The sequence below is a fragment of the Ictidomys tridecemlineatus genome, chromosome 6 (assembly GCF_052094955.1).
Source record: "Ictidomys tridecemlineatus isolate mIctTri1 chromosome 6, mIctTri1.hap1, whole genome shotgun sequence".
In the NCBI taxonomy this organism is placed as follows: Eukaryota; Metazoa; Chordata; class Mammalia; order Rodentia; family Sciuridae; genus Ictidomys; species Ictidomys tridecemlineatus.
This window is the reverse complement of record NC_135482.1, coordinates 154,755,537-154,768,074: the sequence shown is the minus strand read 5'-3', so window position 1 is coordinate 154,768,074 and position 12,538 is coordinate 154,755,537.

The window sequence follows — 12,538 nt, the reverse complement described above, 5'->3', positions numbered from 1 at the left end:
GAAATTGAGTATGTAATTTTCTTTTCTCCAACTGTCCTTTCCAGGCTTTAGAATTGAGGTTAGGCTGCCAACCTCATAAATTGAATTAAGGAGTATTCTTTCTTGCTCTTCTCTGGGCTAGCTTTTTATAAGACTGAGATTATTTGTACCTTGCATGTTTGGTAGAATTTGCTGAATAAACCCCTTGTGTTTTCTGCACGGGAAGATTTTAAACTACAGATTCAAGTTTTTAAATAAGTTTTTAAGATTATTCAGATTTTCTATTTCTAGGAATTTTTCTAGGAATTTATCTCCTTCAAGCTTTCAAATTTATTTGGCTTAGAGTTTTTTCATAATCTTCTTTAAAAAATTGCTTACTGCATGTACTTATATCTTCTATACTTCAGAATATATATTTGTGTCTTGTTTTTTTCTTGATCAATATGGCTAGGGGTTTTTTTTTTTAAATATGACTTTTGGCTTTACTAATAATCTGTATTGTATCAGCTTTCCAGCAATGAACTCCAGATTGTCCCAAATCCCAAATCTACCATGTCCATCCTGAGAACTATATGGGCATTCTTATTATGGAGAAGAATGTCTGGGATGTAGGGTTTGCATGCATCTAGTTTGAATAATTAGGACTGATTTCTCTCACTGGTCTACAATTTCAGTGGATAGAGGTTCCTATATCCCCACAGATTTATCTACCTACCTCATTATGATAGTCCAATGTAAAGTGATAAGCATTTTTGTTTTAATTCGTGTTCTCTGATTATCAGTGTTTGGAGTCTTTTCTCATGTGCTTGTCACCTTCCAGGGATATTCTTTTGTTATACTATCTGTTTATATACTGCTCCTCATTTTTTTTTAAAATTCTATTGTGGTTTCTGTCTTTTGCTCATCGACTGGATGGTGTTCCTTGGATATCCCATATATTAGTCTTTCTTTGGCTTTAGACATCACACATATCTTCTCAGATTTTGTTGTTTACTAATTTTTTTTCCATGATGGGTTCGGCTAAACAGAAATCCTTAATTTTTATGCGATCAGATTTATCAATTGTTTTCCTTGATGGTTTGTGCTTTGAAAGTGTTAAGAAGTCCTTTCTTACATTAGATTACAAAAACCTACATTTTTTTTTTCTAGAAACTCTCTCCTCTTGCCCTTTATATATATGGTCTAAATTTCTCTAGGGTTCATCTTTAGACATATGTTGAAAAGGAATTGGTTTAGTTTCCTTTATGTAGCAAGGTAGTTTTCCTAATGGTATTTACTAAACCATCTGTTCTCCACCATTGATTTTGATGCTTTTTAGTGCATATAGATTCCTATATACCTATGAATTTGCCTCTTGAGTTTCTTGAACCAAAATGTTGTTGTTGTTGTTGTTGTTGTTGTTGTTATTATTATTTTATTTAAAGAGTTTCCTAAGTCTGGTAGATCAAATGTTCCACCTCTTATTCAACGTCAAATTAACTATGCTTAAAAATTTATTTCCTCTTGTAAATTGTATTTATTTTAAATTTTATTTGATCGATTCTTTTTAGTTATATATGACAGCTGAATCCATTCTGATATATTTCTAAAGCATGGAATATATCTTCTTCTTATTAGGATCCCAGTACCCCTTCTTCCCCTACCCTTTCCCCACCCTCTTTGCCTTCCCTCAATCTTTCTGCCATTTACTTATAGTTATTTTTATTTATTTATTTAAAATACATTTCTTGTGGATGTACATGACAGTGAGATTCACTGTGGTGTATTCATATATGTACATAGAATACTGTGTTTCCTTTCCCCCACATAAATTTTGGATTGTTGAGTGTCTCATAAAATCCAAAATGGAGTTTTGATTGAGATTTCATTGAATTTATATATTTGTGGAAAAATTGATTTCATCAAAATAAAAAATTTTACTCATCAGACTGCCTAAATCTGACAAAATAGTTATAATCCAAATATACAAAGAACTCCAATAAGTCAGCAATACAAAGAGAAATGATATAATAAAAATGGACAAAATACTTGAACAGATATTTCTTTTTATTTTATTTTTGTTTAAAGAAAATGAATATTCATTGATTCATAAAATTATAAAGTCCATGGTAGAGTCTAGTGAAACTAAAAATGACTCTAGAAATCACTTTCTCCCTCTCCGTATCTTGATTGCTTTCTCTTTGTTGTCTCCTGTTTCCACTGGTCGAAATAAGATGGCTTGTTTCAGATAGCTAGCTTCATATTCTGTAAAGTTCAAGTCCAATGTCTTGTTTCTAGCAGTCTACGACAAAGACTCAGCGCAGTTTTAATTGTGTCTAGGATCCATCCCTGAGACAACACGGGTAGGCAGGGAAACTCAATGCTCTGATTGCCAGTGTAGGTCCAATGTTTACCTCTGAGTCCAGTACAAAGTCAACACTATTCAAATGTTGAACAGACATTTCTTAAAAGAAGATATGTGAATAGTTAATAATCATGTGAAAATATTCTCTACATCATTAGGGAAATGCAAATCCAAACTACCCACTAGAATGGCTGAAGTAAGAAAAGCTGACAATATAAAGTGTTGGAGCATCAGAAACTCTCATACATTGCTTGGGAGAAGTATAAGTACTTTGGAAAACTGTTTGGAAGTTACATATTTTCATAAACTTACGCTTACCACATAACCCAAGAAATTACATTACTATGTCTCTGCCCAAGGTAAATTATCATGTGTGTCTCCAAAACTTGTACAAGACTGTTCACAGTGGCCTTATTTATAATAATTCCAACATAGAAATAACCCAGATATCTACCTATAGGAAACAGATAAATAAGTTATGTTTATGGTCATATAAGGTGATATTCCTTAGCAATAAAAACAATACATTATTGATATATAACAGAGATGAATCTCAAAAACATGTTGAGCAACAGAATCCAAATAGAAAAGAATTGTTCATATGATTCCATTTATAGTAGGCACAACTAGTCTAGGGTTATAGAAATCAGAACAATGGTTGTCTTTAGGGAAGGAATATTGATGAGGGAAATCTCTGAGGTGAGGGAAATATTCTTTTATCTTGTTTGGGTGGTGGTTACTGGATTGTACTCAATTATCCAAATTGGTTCCATTGAATATTTAAGATTATGTGCATTTTGTTACATGTAAATTTTCCCTTAATTTCCTTCTCCCTCATTTACCCACAATATTTTGGGAAAAAAACATTCAAGGATATGGATCAAAGACTGAGTGTTGTAAGATACCTAAGACTCAGGCTGTATCTTAGCTGCATCAGGAAGAAAGATAGTTCACATTTTTATACATTTTATATGGTCAATGTGTGTTTAGACTTCTGCATAGTTTCTATTTTGTTTTCTCATCATTTTTTCTTCTACATAAGATAATTTGCAATATTTTTTCCAGATTTGAATTACATCCTTTAGTATTTATTTTTGAGTGTATTATGGCACACAATCTTTTTTGTTTTTTTTTCTTAAAAATTTCACCTTGGTCTTGAGAGACAGTTTACTGGGTATACAATTCTGGGATGCTTATCATTTGTTTCCTCTTGGTGCATTTTGATACTATCCAGTTGTCTTCTTGGTTGCTGTTGAGAGGTTAGTGTCTAATTGTCGTTCCTTTGCAGGGGACATTTCTATTCTCTCATCTTTTTGTTTTGTGTCACTCTGTAGTTTTCCCGTTGTGTGTTTAGGTGTGGATATATATTTTTAACGTTTACTCTGCTGCTTGGGAATCTTTATAGATCCTAAATTTGAGGCTTTCTTTCATCAGTTCAGGAAAATCCACTACTTTTTTGGGATTATTGTCTTCTCTTTTCTTCTGCAAGTCCAATTTGCTAAAGATTTCTTCAATAATAATGATCTTACTAGCCAGGTCTGCTGTTAAAGCTATTGACTGGGTTTTAGTTTCAAATATATTTTTCATTTCTAAGAGTTCTACAAGAAACTTTCCCGCTCCTAAAAGAGTTTGGTCACTTAATTTCCTGCTCCTTACATATTTTTGTGTCCTTCTTTTATTTCTTTGAAAATAATATATATTTTTATTTTGTATTCTGATTATTTTAGTATTTCAAGTTCTTCCAAGACTTGGAAAGACGATAATGATTTCTATAGGCTCTTGCCTTGTTTTCTCTTGTATTTTGTGATTTTTAAAAACATTTCTTTTAATAAGTTTTTAATCCTGAGGGTCTATTTCTTAATTTTTTTGTCAACTGGAAGGCTTGAGTCAAAGGCAGGTTCTTCTAGAGAACACTTGGATTTGTTTTTAGCAGGCTCCTTGAATATCACCTGCCTGGGACCACTTCAGACTTGTCTTGGTGGAGGGACAGTGAACAGGGACTGAAAAGCTATGTGAGGGTAAACTCTTGGGTATACATTCTGAAGGGACTATTCTTCTCTACCTCCAGTCAAAGTATAAAACAAGCAAATTCTTCTGAGTTTACTTTCATTTTATCCCTAGATAGATGGTGTTGTCCCCAGGGGTAATCTTTTTAAGTGGGATCTCAGATGATACTCTCTGCATTTGGAGAGGTCTTGCTCCTTATCTCCCATACCCTCCAGCCCACCAGGTATAAGCTGAAGCTCCAATTCACCGATTAAGCAGGTGCCCTCAGGTGGAAGCTGCCTCTATGCTCTGTTGGACCTTTCTGGGTTCAATCTTTCAGGTAGTTTTGGGCCTCTGAAAATTTCTTACTTTCTTGCCAGTTCATCCTCATATTTATAAAGGTTTAAAAAGAAAAAAATCTGCCTTGCAGCTTTGTTTTCACCAAAAAGGGTTGATTGAGATAGTTTGTCATAGAACTCCTACATTTATGTTTTATCTCTTTCTTAGAGTCTATTTTGTGTATAAATTTACATTTCTTCATTTATAAATTTAAAATGTGTATATTAATATAGTCGTATTTGCATATCACTTACAAATGAATAAATGTAAAGTTACCAGGTGTCATATCTAAGTCATCACCACATGGATTATCACTTTTCCCTTGGTGCCTGTGATGTGACTGTGGCAGATAGGACGCTTGCAAGGCCTCCAGCCTCCTGGGATCTCTAGGCATCTTTCTTGACTTCTTATTATGGGATGGGGTCTAGGAAAATTATGCAAATGTACTGGTGATTTTTAACTTCCTGAGTCTTCAAAGCTTCCCAGGAGGCATTTTACTTCCTCTTGGAGGTGATGGCTGGTTGGTGCATTTTGTCCGGTGTATCCAGTATCACAGGGAGCCCTATGATACTGGCTATAGGTGATCTGTCCGCTCAGTACTGATACTCTCCATACAGCATATCAAATAGTTGTGTTCTGACCCTTTTCTAATGTACTACTCCTGGCTGGTTGTAGTTGAGACAAACCTCTTTCACTTTAAGAAGTTTTTTTTTTTTTTTTTTAATGTTGGAGATGAGGCTTGAGATAGAGAAACTCTTGCTTTTGTTTGACTGATAGAACCTTGGCAAAGGAGACCCATTTTGCCAGTTGCTGGCTAATGTCCTGGCTGGGAAGACCAATAACCTCATTAATGAATTATCTCTTACTTACAAGACAAATTCGATTCATTTCTTTCCTTAAAAAGATGGTGTCATTGATTAAAGGTGGCCATTAGTAACCATGAATAAATGCATCTGGCAAAAGGAAGATGTTTAACATTTGCATTTTCTGCAAAGAAGCAAGATAGACAGGTCTTTGGAGTTACCTTTAGGATGGCCTCACATTTTTAAATTATTGTAATAATCAGAAGAGAAAATTATTTAAATATACCTGAATTTAATAAATAGATATAAGGATACACACTTATAGCCCTTAAGTAGGGAGCTGTGCTAACTCTAGGCTAAATTATATGCAGAATCTACTGGGAGTTAGTGTGCTATTGAGGATGCAATTCACAAGCATGGTGATATCCAAGATAATGAGTCTGACTGTAGCAAAGCACTTAACTAAAGCTCTAAAGCCAAAAACGGAATCTATCGCACCAATTTAGTAACCCCCAAACCAAAGCCAAATGTTAATTTTTTACAAAAAAAGGCATCAAAGTTTCATTTTTTTAAAAGTCGACTGAACTAGGACGGATTGAAACCTGAGCCCATGCATTATTAAAATAATTGAATTGGGCTATCAAAATATCAGACTGAAGTTGAATCAGAATTCCATATGTTCTTGATTATAGATAACAGGTTTCTCGTTTATAAGCTAAATTGGGCTTTTTGAGAGGGAATGGCAGTTACGCTATCAGACAATGAAGTGATGGGACTCACATGATCAGCCTTCGGAGGGAAGGTACCGATGTGCTGAGAATAACAACGTGCAGCCTGATCCTCCCATGGTGACCACAAGCTGTCAGTTCTTTTGAAGGCCACACACATGTCCATCAAATCATTCTGTAAGACATCTTTTGGCTGAACTTTGGATTGGTCATGGTAGCCTGGCTGGGACTGACCATAGAGGGGACAAGATGGACTGGGCTGGCAGTGTCACAGCCTACTTTTTTGGGGGGCTCAGAGCCACATCCTGCTAGTTGTGCTTTTCATGAATGACTGAGGGAACATTTGCAAATGACACAGCTCCAGAGCCCCCACCAGCTGCACCGTTTTTTTTCTGGGTGAGCCTGATTGCTTTTGGCTCTCCTAGTGCAGTGTTTTCCATCAAATCAGTCTTTGCTCCGCAGGGGTATTTATTATGTGCCATTTTGAAAATAAAAGGGACGCGGAGCAATCATCCAGCAAAACCATAAAACATTTTATTATCCGAGACGGTGAGGGGACAGGTTTGACATACAACACTGGGAGCGGCAATGGCCGAACAATGTGGTACTAAAGCGTGATTTAATGAGGCTTGGAGGATTTAGTTCAGTCAGAAAAGTTCCACTCTGTCTTGGGCACAGGAGAAGCTGAGCTGGCCTGGGCACCTGACTGAGCGACACCTCACCAGGTAGGCCTCAGCCAGCAGCTGCTATCTGTCCTGCTGTCCTGGACAGCCATGGTCAGGGAGACTTTAGCTCTGGAAACTTCTGACTGATTTAGTGGAGCTCAAACTTGGCATAGCTTCCTAGTGGCTTCCGTTTTACAAGGCCAGCAGTTAATCCAACAAAAGCCTGAATTCATTTCCCTCTATACCCATTGATTGCCAGCTGAGAGCTGGATGCTGTCAACTTGCCTTTCTTTCTTTCTTTTTTTTTTTTTATTAAAAAAAATCCATTTCACTGGAATTGAGGTCCTTTGCCCTCTGATAAATGGCAGTGTGCCATCTTGGGATACATTTTTGGTTTCCTACTTTATTCAGAGGAAAAACTCATTAGCAGATGGTGGCTGGTCATGGAGTCAATCATTGTCTTTGGATTTAATCATACACATCATTCGGATCCAGCTGAATTAAATCTACCTGTTATACTTCATTATTGTGTTGGCACAACCTCAGCCTTGGAGTCATGAACACAAGACATTCCTGGACAAGTTCAAGCATCACTTTGTTATCTTCTTCATTGAAGTAGGCGTGTTCATTGAATACTTCTCCAGTAACTGTGAGATGCCAGGTACCATGGGGATCGAAGAGGAGTGTGGAAGAGTTAAAATCCCTGGTTCCTGTTCTAAAGTGGCTGATGATTTAGAATGTGGGATGGGACACAAATACAGAGAGAAAATCAACATTGCATTATTACATAAGCTAAGGACTACCATGGAGGTGGCCTTGGCCTAGACTGATACAGTGGTTCACAACTGATACTGCATCACTGAATTAGCTGAGAAACTCTCAAGAAGATAAATGTTTAGGCCTGCACACCAGAGACCCTGATACAATTGATCTGTGGGAGGTCCATAGCCATAGTACTTGGAAAAGCTCTCAATGTGCAGCCAGGGCTGAGAACCATTGGTTTAGGAGACACCTAGTTTTTTGGTTTGTTTGTTCTGTTTTTTTTTGTTTGTTTGTTTGTTTTTGTTTTAGATTTTGTTTCTCTCCAGGTGAATGGGAACTTTATTCTCTGTACTCCAAAAGCTCTTGTGTATCTCAATTAGAGCGTTGCCACATCCCTGTGACAATCTCATTAGGAATCCAGTTATCCCAACAGCCTGGGGACCTCTTTGAGGATAGGGGAAAAGGTCCAGGTATCCTTTTATTCTCAGAAGATGATCCATCAATGTTGGTTGAATAAAGGAATGAAGGAATTAGCTGTTGACCTTGAGCAAGATGCATGAACTCTCTGCTTAGGAGCCTTTGTCTCCATGTTCACAAACACGGAGAAGGAGGAATTATGTTATTTTCCCCCTTGTCTTATAAGAGATCTGCATGACTCTATTAGGTGTAGATGTCTTTCCCTGATGGCTTTGAAGTCCTTTTGGAACAAAGGTGTAATGCAAATGCTTAGGCATTCTCATGGACAATTGACTCCCTGGAGTAATACCTTTGTTCTCCTAGTTGGTATCAAGACACAGGTGAATTTTGATGAGAATATAGCAGAGCTGCTGCTGGTACAACACATCTACTCAGGTCATCTAAAAGAGGTATATGACTTTTAAAATATTTGGAGAATAGACCCAGAGTCTGAGAAGGACCATGACCTTCTTGATGATCCAGGGTTGCAGGCTGTGGGGGCGGGGGTCAGTGGTCTCTCCACATCCTTCCATCCCACCAGCACCACTGATCTCTAAGAGACTCCTTTTTTTCTTTTTTAATTAAAACACTCTTCTCAAACCTTATTTGCAAGTGCATTCATTTGTTTGGGGAGGAGACTCAGGGATGAGGAGATTGGTATGTCCAGGGGACCGCTACAATGACAAATGAACTATTGAGGTCTTTTTCTTTTCCGTGAAGTAGTTTGACTGCTTTTACAAATTTCTTCTTTGCTTTTGTCATATGGTAGCTTCAGTGTGATAAAAATTAGCACTCAAAGCTCTGAGTCACATATTCTAGATTACAGGAAGTCTTCTGCTTCTCAGAAAACATGTTGCTCATTTAGGTGCTGTAAATGTTGTGCTATGAGTTTCTGAAATCCAGGCTCATTTGTTGATTTGGGTCTAGAGCCCAGAGATAGCTGTGGGCATTGTCTCCATCTCGCTTCTGCTCTCTGAAGGCTGAGCTGAGGGCTGAACTCCCTTGACTGTTGCTGAGAAGCGACTGGCCTTCTGCCTTATATTTAATTAGCTGATTTTCTCTTTTGAGATCAAAATGTCTTTTTGAAAAATTTCAAGGCCCAAGGACATCAGAGGTCACCCTTTAAGTTTTGTCTCTCTAGAGGAGGTCTTTTCCCATGGTGCCCCTGGCCTATTTATTTTTTATTTATTTATTTTTTTTAGGGGGAACAAAAAGGAGTTCAGACTGTCATTAGGGAAATTAGTATCATTTAAAGGTGAATTGAATATTCCCTTTTCCTCAACTGCTCTGGGAGAGAACAAAGAACTGTTACATGATGATGGTTGACACAAGGGTATTTTTTTTTTCTTTTTCTGGTATAAATGGTAACTGTGTCATGACAAAGTAGGTTTTGTCAAGACAACAGGGCACAACCAGCTACAGTAATTTGAAGGATTTTGGAGGGAGCTGTGTGGTTAGGTGCAAGTCAGTCCCCAAAGCATCAGGCTGGAGTCGGCTCCTAACATCAGGGCACTTCAACTTCTACCTTTAGAGCAGGGCCATTCGGCATGTCAAATCCTGAATTTAAATGAATGTGAAGCTCTGTTGGAGAAACCTCACTCCTCTTTGCTGCCACAGCTGGGCAGCCACCAGAGAGTTTTCAGGCTAGACATGTTTTTCCCCAACATCTGTCAGCTTAGCTAAATCAGAGCTCCAAATGAACAGTGTAATACCCAAGATCATTATCTGGATTTGTGACACTCCCTCCCACTTCTCCCTGGAGGATTTGGGATTCGAAATGAAAAACAACATTTGTAAGGGATCAGGAGATGGAGGATTTTCATCTTTATTATTATTACTACTAATAATGCATTTTCATTAACATGGTTTTAATAGTATGGAACAAGAGAAATGAAACATACTCCCTCCACGTCAACATGCTCTCCAGTGCCTTTTGCATAAGGTACTGTATCTGTGACTCTAGCAATCCAAGATAAGCCTATTAATTAAGCTTGAGTCTACAGGTGCCGTCTACACAGCTGTAATTTTCTGCTCCGAGCTAAGTGCAAACTTGCAGATGGTCTCTGGGTTTAGCACGTTTTTCACAACATCGTAAAGACACGGTCTGTGCTCCAGGTAGAAGGAGAGAGTTAATCCACTAATCAAGTCAACAAATATTTATTGAGTGCCTACTTGATGCTCAGCTAGGTGCTGGTGTTGTAGGAGATGCATGATGAGGAGCGCTTTCACCTTTAATGAGGAAACATGACTCACATTTATAAGCAGCGAGGCAGGGTGAACAGAGCAGCATCTGAAATCAAGCTGACCTGATTTGCAAATCCAGTTCCACAGTTTATTAGTGATCTGACCTTGGAAAATTTCTTTCATTCATGGTGTAGGCACCTATTTTCTTTATATTAAAATAGGGATTTTAACACCTTCAGGAGTGTTGAAAGCATTGGCAATAACATATACAGAGCACCTGCCACATTGGAGACGCTCCAAAAATGTTGTTCTAAGATGCTATACTGTATAATATATCATAATTTAGCTCTTAATAATAGTTATACAAATGCTCAGAGGCTGAAGAGTATAGTTCCAGATGGAATAGATGGGTAAATGTTGAGCAGAACTAAGGTAGTATTTAGAAATGACAGAAGTAAATTGCTAGAAGGAATCCTGGAGATTAATTGGTTCAACCAACTCATTTTACCAATGCAGAAACTGAAACTCAGATACGTTGACTTGCTCAAATTATTCACTAAATTGGGAGCAGGTGCCAGATTGGTCTATCTATGTAACCTTGCTTTGGGAGATTGTGCTGTGTAACATAGAGGCTCCCAAACCTGGTTGAGTATTAGGATACATGGTGAGAATTTTAAAATGTAGACTTCCAAGAGAGTCTGATTTGGGAGGCTTGAAGTGAGGCCTAGAAATAAATTTTCTCAATGAGTTCCAGGCTTGCAAATCAGCCCACTGGTATAGCCTAAATAGCCCTGAACTTGGAGTCTGTTCCAGAAATTGCCCTGCTTGGCTGCGTGACTAGGGCAAGACAACCTTTCTGTTCTTAGCTGTCTGTCTCTTGAATGGTTTGCTTTGGCTGATATTCTAGTCTCTTTCATCTCTCATAATCACCCAATTACATCATTTCGGCTCAAGCTGGGATTGAAGTTTGAACAGGATCTGGCTTGTTGGTGAGGGGAGGGCTGGCGTGAGTGACTGGAGAGACAGTGATGTGGCCTGGCTGGGGAAGAGCTTTCCTGTAGGGAAGGGGAGAGGGGAGCAGTCACAAGGTTAGGGGAGGCTTTCAGTAAGGAGAGTTCTGCCAGGTGGGCATAGGTGTAGACATCTGTGGAACACTTGGAACATTAGATCTCACATATGCTCCGAAAGAAATCTCTGTGTTTTCCAGGCATGGTGGTGCACACCTATAATCCCAGCAGTTCAGAAGGCTGAGGCAGGAAGATTGTGAGTTCAAAGCCAGTCTCAGCAAAATCAAGGCGCTAAGCAACTCAGTGAGACCCTGTCTCTAAATAAAATACAAAATAGGGCTGGGGATGTGGCTCAGTGGTTGAGTGCCCCTGAGTTTCAATCCCCAGTATACACACACACACACACACACACACACACACACACACACACACACACACAGGTCTCCATATTAATTAGTTTGGGAGATGCTGTACACTAACTATATCATGGTCTAAGAGATTCATAATGCATATTGAGGGCTCTGAGGAGTCTCATTAACCTTACTTAGTCTGGAACGTTTAACATTTATTTGGTCATGGAACGCTTAAAAACAATAATTATTAATTAATGTTCCATGGAACATCTTTGGGAAACACTGTTACAGAAAACAGGGAGACATTATGAGTTTTGTGCTAGGTTTTAGAGAACTTATAAGAAGCTTGGGAAAGTGATCATTAGAAAGAACATTTAAGAAGAGCAAGAAATGAAGTGAAATTTTTCAGTTTCTTGGTTAAGAGAAGAGAAGCCTTACAATATCCATTTTTAGTTGTGTGAATTGGTATAATGAGGAATATGATTGATTGTTCTTCATATTTGCTGCGCATAAAGCCAGAAGGAATGGGCTTAAGAGTTAGGCCTAGAGATTTAGGAGGAAGAAAACAGAAATCTTTCAGATAAGGGATATTTACTAGAATAGTTTATCTAGGGAAATAATGTAATTTCCAGAGCCTCATCCATTTCATATAATAAAATCAGAAGGATAGACTAGAGAATGAGTCAAGTTGCCTGTGTTTCTGTGCCTGTCTTTTGACACTCAGGGACCTGTGTGTTAATATGGGAGCCACAGAGCACCCCAGCCATTCCAGCAAAGATTCAGCAGCTTACAGACCTTTGATTTGGAAAGGACCCAATATCTGTTCCCAGAAAACTTCCCACCAAAGTAGGAGAATTTTCTGCAGTACTTTTGCCCCGAGGCCCCTAGGAATAGGCTGGCAACAACTCCAGTGCTTGGGAAATCATTACTTT